Below are 7,966 nucleotides of genomic sequence, written 5' to 3' on the forward strand. Positions count from 1 at the left end.
CACTGCACACCTGGAGACCACACTAGAGACCAGCCTTGACAGGGTTCTGTTGGATATACCACAAACGTGAAAGAATCACTACTGAGTAATCGGGTCCCTTTCCCCAGTTCTCCCAGGTTGCTGCCCACCTACGCCACCTCCTCAGCAGCGAGCGCCTTCTCCACCCTCTGACTACGCACTACAGAGCGCCAAACCTCAAACTTTAGCTACAGTTGCACCAGAATACAAGTGAAAGAGAAGACATCTCAGACACAACTTCAGCTCCAAAGACAGTGCAATTAAGGTCGATTTCAACAACCCTAAAGACACTTACCACAAAATGAAAGAGAAACTTCAAAGAGACACAAATAAGGTACTCAAGATACTAGTTTCCCATGCTAACACTTCCAGGAACACCTAAGTTTTTTACAGACGTAACTGCTGGACACATGAAAAATTTCTCCCTAGGTCAACATAGACAACACTACTCAACTTTAAACCTTAAATTATCAAAATCCGTGTGCAGCTGAGAGCCACAATATATGTGCATACCTCAGAGAGACACGGGAGAATGGAGCTCCAGAAATTCCCAGCCAAGTGAGGATAAAAGCTGCGCAGAGATTTCAGTGGAATACCACCTGGCTGGACTAGGTATGCAAACAGGTCGCAGCCACCCAGTGAGCAATCCAGACCATCCAGCTGTCCCTGTGTCACTATAAATCCAGTCACAGGACATAGTCCCAAATGGGAATGACACATGAAAGAGCCACAGGGGAATCAAGAACCTTAAGCTGGTCACTCCCACTTGAAGACTTAAGTATCTAGACACCACAATTAAACAAACACCCTCTGATGGGCACGATGCACTCTAATAAACAGGTCACTAGCAAGTATCATTTTATATGAGTTACTCTTGACAATGGAGAAACATCAAACCTAATGCTCTGGATAACCTGCCTATGTCCAACCCTGGGTGAGGCAAAGATTCCACACAGATATTATCAATTTCATAGAAACCCAAATAGATCAAGAACAGTAAATAAAGGTGAACAATTCATAACAATAGCAGTTGTCAGAAAACTGTATCACTGAAATCCAATGACGGAGGAAACACAGTTCTTCTACCAAGTTTCAGCTCCAGATCTACTAAGCAAAACATTTTCTAGAGGTAATCCTGAAGGAATAAAGAGGAAAAAACCAGCCAAAGTCTTCAAACATCATTTAAATATCAGTCCTGCCTTCTATTCTTCTTATTTATAATACTCAGGAAATGCTGGAGCAGACCTTCTGAGCAGCATGTCATAGCTAAAGAAAATGCGCATCCACTGCACATCTATTGAACTCAATGGAAAAAATTATTCACAACATGTGTTCAGACTTTGGTCTCCAGAAAATCACCTGGTTTAAACAGAGTAGCAGCCATCTATCTAGTAACTCTACTGAGACAAAGATAAATATTTCTTACTTCTGCTACAGACAATAGTATCAAGTACTCAAGTAGCCTGGCAATCCAAAGCCCAATTCTCACCTACTCAACCAATGCTGCAATGCACAAGTCCTTTTCACAGCCTGGGCAGTTTTCAGATGACCAAGCAAAAAGCAGCTGTCACAGCTAACTGGGCTGTGTCCACACACCTCAATGCACAGGACCAGCTACACACTCACTGAAATTACACTGTTATTTAGAAGAGGAGCTGGCAGGTGAAGGGAAAAGTTACTAAGCTTTTATTGTTATAATTCAGTTTCTTGAAACAAAATGTTAATTAGACAAAGCTACATGTCTTCCTTCTAACAAATAAAACCACTGTGTCATGTATTGACATACTTCCAGCAATAAGCCTCAAGGCTGCTGCTCTTTGTATCTATTTACAGAAGTATGCACTGGGGAGAAAAGAAAAGAGAAAGAAAAAAAAAGAGAGAGAGAGAGAGGAAAAGGAGCATGAGTAAGGAGGAGTGATTTTCCAAATAATACCCTTGGCCATTAAGAAGAAAATCACGACCAAGCATAATTAACATTCTTGACCTAGGATAGTATACGACACATCTACTCATTATTTTTAAGCGAACTGAAAGTGTCTTTGATGTTAATGAACACGTCCTTATGCTCAAGGCATTGTGTACACACACACACGAATCCTTTCAGCACACTTGTGAAGAAAAATAACTTTCTGTTTTACAGATGAGGGACAGGAAGAGTGGCTCAGATACAAAGAAGTGATGCAGGTGCAATGAGAAACCAAGAAGGACCAGCATCCATTACTGTGGTCAAACCACTCCAGAGAACAGCAAGCCAGAGTCTCCTTTAGATGGTTATTTCTCACCGCTCAGACAACAGGAAGCACAAGTCTGGAGCACAAGTCTTATGAGGAGCGGCTGAGAGAGTTGGGATTGTTTAGTCTGGAGAAGAGGAGGCTCAGGGGAGATCTCATTGCACTCTATAGCTTCCTGAAGGCAGGTTGTGATGAACAGGGGTTTGGCCTCTTCTTCCAGGCAACAAGCAGGACCCGAGGAAATGGCCACAAGTTGTACCAGAGGAGGTTTAGATTGGACTTGAGGAAAAACTTTTTCTCTCAAAGAGTGGTAAGGCACTGAACGGCCTGCCCAGGGAGGTGGTGGAGTCGCTGTCCCTGGCAGTGTTCAAGAGGCGGCTTGATGAGAAGCTACAGGATATGGTTTAGTAGCTGTGGCAGCAATGGTAGTGGGAAGACGGTTGGACTAGATGATCTTATAGGTCCCATCCAACCATGTGATTCTATGATTCTAAGGAAGTTTCTGTATTTCTTCAAGAACAGAGATTCCACCCAGGGTATGGTGGAGTATGCCACAAACTAAAATATATTTCAGAAGTTTCCAAAGAGGGATTATTCTGATACAAGCATTACAATAAATCCCATATCTGTGTTCAGACAGCAAAAAGAAGCCAGACAAGATAAAGATGGAATGCAAGACATCTTGCTCCCCAAAGCTTTCAAACAACCCCTTGGAACCAAAAGACACAGCTCCCATTGGTCTCAAAACCTTGAATATGCTCGTAACTGGCTCTCACTTGTGTTTTTACACTCCACTCTGGAAGGACTAAAAGAATGTACTGATCTGCATTTTTGAAGATTGTATGGTTACACACAAAAGAACTTTCCCTAACTGAGCCATAAGATTTGTAAGAGTTACACAGAAACTTTGTATCTTTCACAGAAGCATAAAAGTGCTGTCACTTTCAGTTTCCAAGTACGTCTTTGTAAATATGAGATTATGAGCCCACTGAGGACGTCATCTGTTAAAGAGCACGCTCTGTTTCACGGTTACCGTCACTAAACAGGACTGATAACTTTAAATTAATTGTTAGAACTGCAGATACATGGAGGGACTGTGAACCTATACTTATTCCAAAGATGACACAACACGGCAGAGATTGTTTCACTACCGTCCCATGCCACAGGCACATTTTTTGCCCACAACACACAAGGAAGACCTATTAGGTTCCCTGTACACCTCCACTACATCTTAGCTCACAGGGATTTTCACACTAACCAAAGATGCAAGATACAAATTTAATAAGAAAAGAAAAAGTCCAAGTTTTAGACAAAATATTAAAGCTTTATTATTTTTCTGAAATTTGTTTAAAAAAAAAAAAAAAAAACACAAAACCAAAAACCACTCACCTAAATATTTCTAAACTGCCTGGAGAAAGGGCAGGGCTTTGACTTTTTATTTTTCCCCCTGCTGCCTTCTCCCCTTGATTTTTAACAGCTTGGAGACAGCATGCAAAATGCATGGAGAGTAATTAATTAAACCAATTAGGAACTCCTCACTATCTAGGCTCACTACAAAAAGGAGGAGGACAAGAGGGGTGAAGGAGGTTTTAGCAATGTTTTGTTAAACATTGGCAAATATGAAAAAAAAAAAAACCCAAGGAGAGAAAGTCACAGTCTATAACAGGCACACACTGACTGCACCTTACTTGTTTTCGCATACATGAAGCCAGAAGATACATCTGGCCAGAATTCCTGCGAGCAAGCAGCACAAGGGCTGGTCACAGACATTACAAAACCCCTACATCATACAGGAAGTAGAAATGTTCATGGGTGGGGAACAGACTTCTGCAAGGAGAAAAATACTTCAGCATAAGTGTTGCAGGAAACAATTTCATACAAGTGAGACTAGAATTGCAAAATTCTTAAAGAAAAAAAAAAACATTAAGAAAAGCCACACACACAAAATTATTGAAGGAACTTCAGTTTGGGAATCAGAGTCTGAGTTCACCAAATTCATGAGGACCTCAAATTAAATCCTGTTTTAGTCCTAGAATAAAGGACTCCAAACGACCCTGCATACTGAATACTTTTTTTTTTTAAACAAAATAACATTTTAGCTTGGTGACCAATGCTGGCCCATCTTTGTAGCAAAATCTGATGGTCTGACACAAATAAATTGTTATTGTAATAGAAAAAGTAGAAGTAAAACTGTACCATAAATACTACTGAATTAGCCACGGCAGAGATTAAGTTCCTGTTAGATATGTTTCCTTAACTGTAAGCCAAAACAAAACCTCTCTCAGCTCCTGAAAAGTAGCTTTCCCATCCTAGAAAAATTACATTTTCTTAAGACAGTTCCCTTGCAAGGGTCTTCCTGTACCAGAAGGGCCTGTTTCCCTTTGTTTACGCAATACAAAAGAAAATCACCACAAGAGAGAAAGACAAGGACGAGGTCACCGGAGCGCCAGGGTCACTACAAATCCCACAGCCAGTGCTGAAAGGAGTTACCGTCTTCCCAGGGCCTTCCTACCAAAAGGCTTAATTCAGCACAGCCCTCATCTTTTCAGACACCAGCCCGGCTCCAACACTTCCGAGTTTCCAGTGACTCCTAAGGCAACTCCGCCAAGTGTTCTCTCCTGGAACGCCCGGCCTCGGTGCTTCCAGCCACAGGCGGCTGGGCCGGGTTCTGGGGCTCCCCGTTCCCGTCCGGAGCACGGAGCCGGGCGGGGAGCTGACCCGGCGGGCACGGCTCCCGCGCTCCCCTCCTCACCAGTAACCGCAAGAGCGGCTCCAGGGGCAGGGGGAGATCCAGGCTCGCCAGGAACGGCGCGGGAAAGAGCGGGCGGCCGCAGGCAGGGAGGGTCCCAGCTCTGTCTCCTCGACCCACCCCCAGTTGCCACCGCAGGACGAGGGACCGTCCGAAACCGCCCTTCCCTCACCTCCCGGCACCACGGGCGCTCCGCCGGCGGGGGAAGTCCCGCAGCGCTGCCCGCCCGCCCCGCAGCGCAGCCCGCCCGCCCCGCAGCGCAGCCCCGCTCCCTCACCGCCGCCTCCGGACCGCGCAGCCCCGCGCCGGCAGCCGCCGCTCTCCCCAGCCTGACCCGGCCCGGCCCGGCCAGGCCGCCCCATTGGCTGCCGGTCACGTGCCGCGGGCGGCTGCGCCAATCAGCGCCGCAGAACGCGCCTGCTGGCAGGTTTGGAAACTTTCGTTACTTTCAAAAGGCGCCCGGGGGCGGGGGCGGGGGCGGCCGGGCCGGCCCCACCTCACCTCAGCCCGGCCTTGGCCCCCAAAGCCGGGAGCGGCGACCCCCGTGCATGCTCACGCCCAGGCCTGGCAGGCGTCAGCCACGCTAAGCCCTTTCATCAGCGTTTGATGAGCTACAGCGGCAGTATAACGGTATAAATCGGCATCAGCCACCGTGCTGTAAGCTTACGTACATGTTTACCCTTGAAACGTTCTAAAAAAGGAAAAGCTTTACATCCAATATTGTTATTTTTATTCCAAAGGCCTCTCCTGAAAGAGCAAGCAGTGAGACAGCGACTGTAATAATTTAACACCAGTGCAATATTTTCAGACGAAAGCTCTCTTTTCACAACCAAAGAACAGGCGCCTGTGTTGTGGAAGCCCGTGTCGCAAGGACAAAGCACTCCATGAAATACTAGACACCCGCACTCATCTAGATCTCAGCATGATGTCATCATCCGAGAAAACAAGCCGCAAGCATCCGCAGGGGGAACGAGCTCCCCACAGAGAATGGGACGGAGCCGCAGCTCAGCGCAGCCGATGCATCGCTTGCCATGCCCTGACCACGCAGGATCGATATGGAGACTGAGGTACGCAGAGGCTTTCTCAAGTGCCCTAGGTGTGTTCCTACCCAACAGCGCACACAAACACTTGGTCATCAGGCGTGTCTGGCATTTGTTTCCTGAGTCGAAACAAAACCACAAATTATCACATATGTGTAGATGCACTCCAGCCCACATTCATCTGGCCGTATGTCACTGAGTATCACTTCACACCCCTGCAGCACGTTTTACAAACTGCTGGATGGCAGGCACCCACACCCACGGGCCCCAATCCCAGTTTCATTTACTTCTGTGATGCAACTCCAGGCCTGGAGCAGAGTCTGATCCTGAAAAGACTTAACTTACTAAACTGGGAATGGGCCTCTCCCAACGCCTTTGTAGAACAAGGCTGGGACTGTAACGAAGGATGAATGCTTTTTTTTTGTAAGAATATTCCACTAAGAGAAATCTATCCATAGCTAAGATAACTTTAACTAAAAAGGGTGAGCAAAACAATTAAACTTTCAGGTCAGGTGTTCAGAAAAATAATTCTATTTTGAGGTTCAGCAGAAGTAAATGGGGACAAACTATTATACAACTATGAATAGAAAACTAAATTAGGTATTTAGAAAATTGGGTTACTAGCAATTTGCAGTTCTGTCATTACTCAAGAATGTTTATATTATCTGATAAGTTACAGAAAATAAAACACACACTATCGTAGCATGTCCTCAGTAATAAAAAAATTTATACATTGTTTGTAAGTTTGGGACAGAGGACATTTTACTTCAACTCTTCAAACAAATCTTTGAGGATAGTGTGAGCACAGAGTTTATACCCCCTCTTGAAATACTTGTAAAACATAGCAAAAATCTCATATTTCAGACGAAGGTGTTTAGCCTCTCACCCATTTCCAAAACAATGTAAGGGCCCCCTAAGATATGCCAGAGGCTCAGAAGCATTACCGTACACAAGCAATAAATATTTTTAAAAGGTTACTATAATTACTATCACTGCCTTGTTTGCAAGAAGAATGAGGACATTCGCCTGTTTTAAAATTAGCAGAGGAGAAAAAAATGATTTTATGCATTTATTTTTAGTTTGCTGATTAATACTTAATAAATGGCAAATTTTTGTGGTTCTAGGGTGCATGTGCTGGTTATTTTAATGAGAATGCCACACTTGATTCTTCCATGAAAGCTAAGTGCATAAAAATGCATACACTTTTAAGTTCCGGTAAGGTTGCAACACCTTATCTTTTGGCAATAAGCTTCCTGCGGGGAAAAGAGATTTGCTTTGCTGCAAGAATTAAATAACCCACCACAGAACCACTTGCTCTGTGGATGGAACAGGAGCTGCTCATCAATTGTCACTACAAACTAGTGAACTTTTTTTTTTTTTAATGGATTACTGATACCCGTAACAAGATGTGACCAACCTATGTACTAGAATATCATATGCAAACATTGCTGTCACTGAAGAGCAAGTATTTAACATCAATGAAACCTATTTCTATCTCTCTACAGATGTTATATAATTCTCTGCAGCCTGTATATGTAAAATTTTATTTCCATATGCTTAAACAAGAAATAGATTCTCACTACTTTAAAACCCTTTTATTATCATGAACTGACAAATTATTGATGAAACTGGAAAATGCTCATTAATAGCACTGGCTTGTTAAGCAAAGCAAAATGTAACACCACTCAAGGCCTGGATACACAGCAGCATTGCACCCTGAGCAAACTGTGGCAGCAGAGGCGAGACTGGATGTAGGTATGAGCGCTGTCACCAAGGGGACTCATAACCTTGCTGGTGGCTGCAACCCGTTAGGCAAAGGTGAAGGTAAAATGACAACTTAGCCTAATACTGTGATGTCACATGATCAAAAGACACTGAGCCACCAAAGAGGGGACCTTCACCCTGTTCTGTCACTAACCGAGGACCTC

This window comes from Chlamydotis macqueenii, chromosome 15 (assembly GCF_036417535.1).
Source record: "Chlamydotis macqueenii isolate bChlMac1 chromosome 15, bChlMac1.mat, whole genome shotgun sequence".
In the NCBI taxonomy this organism is placed as follows: domain Eukaryota; kingdom Metazoa; phylum Chordata; class Aves; order Otidiformes; family Otididae; genus Chlamydotis; species Chlamydotis macqueenii.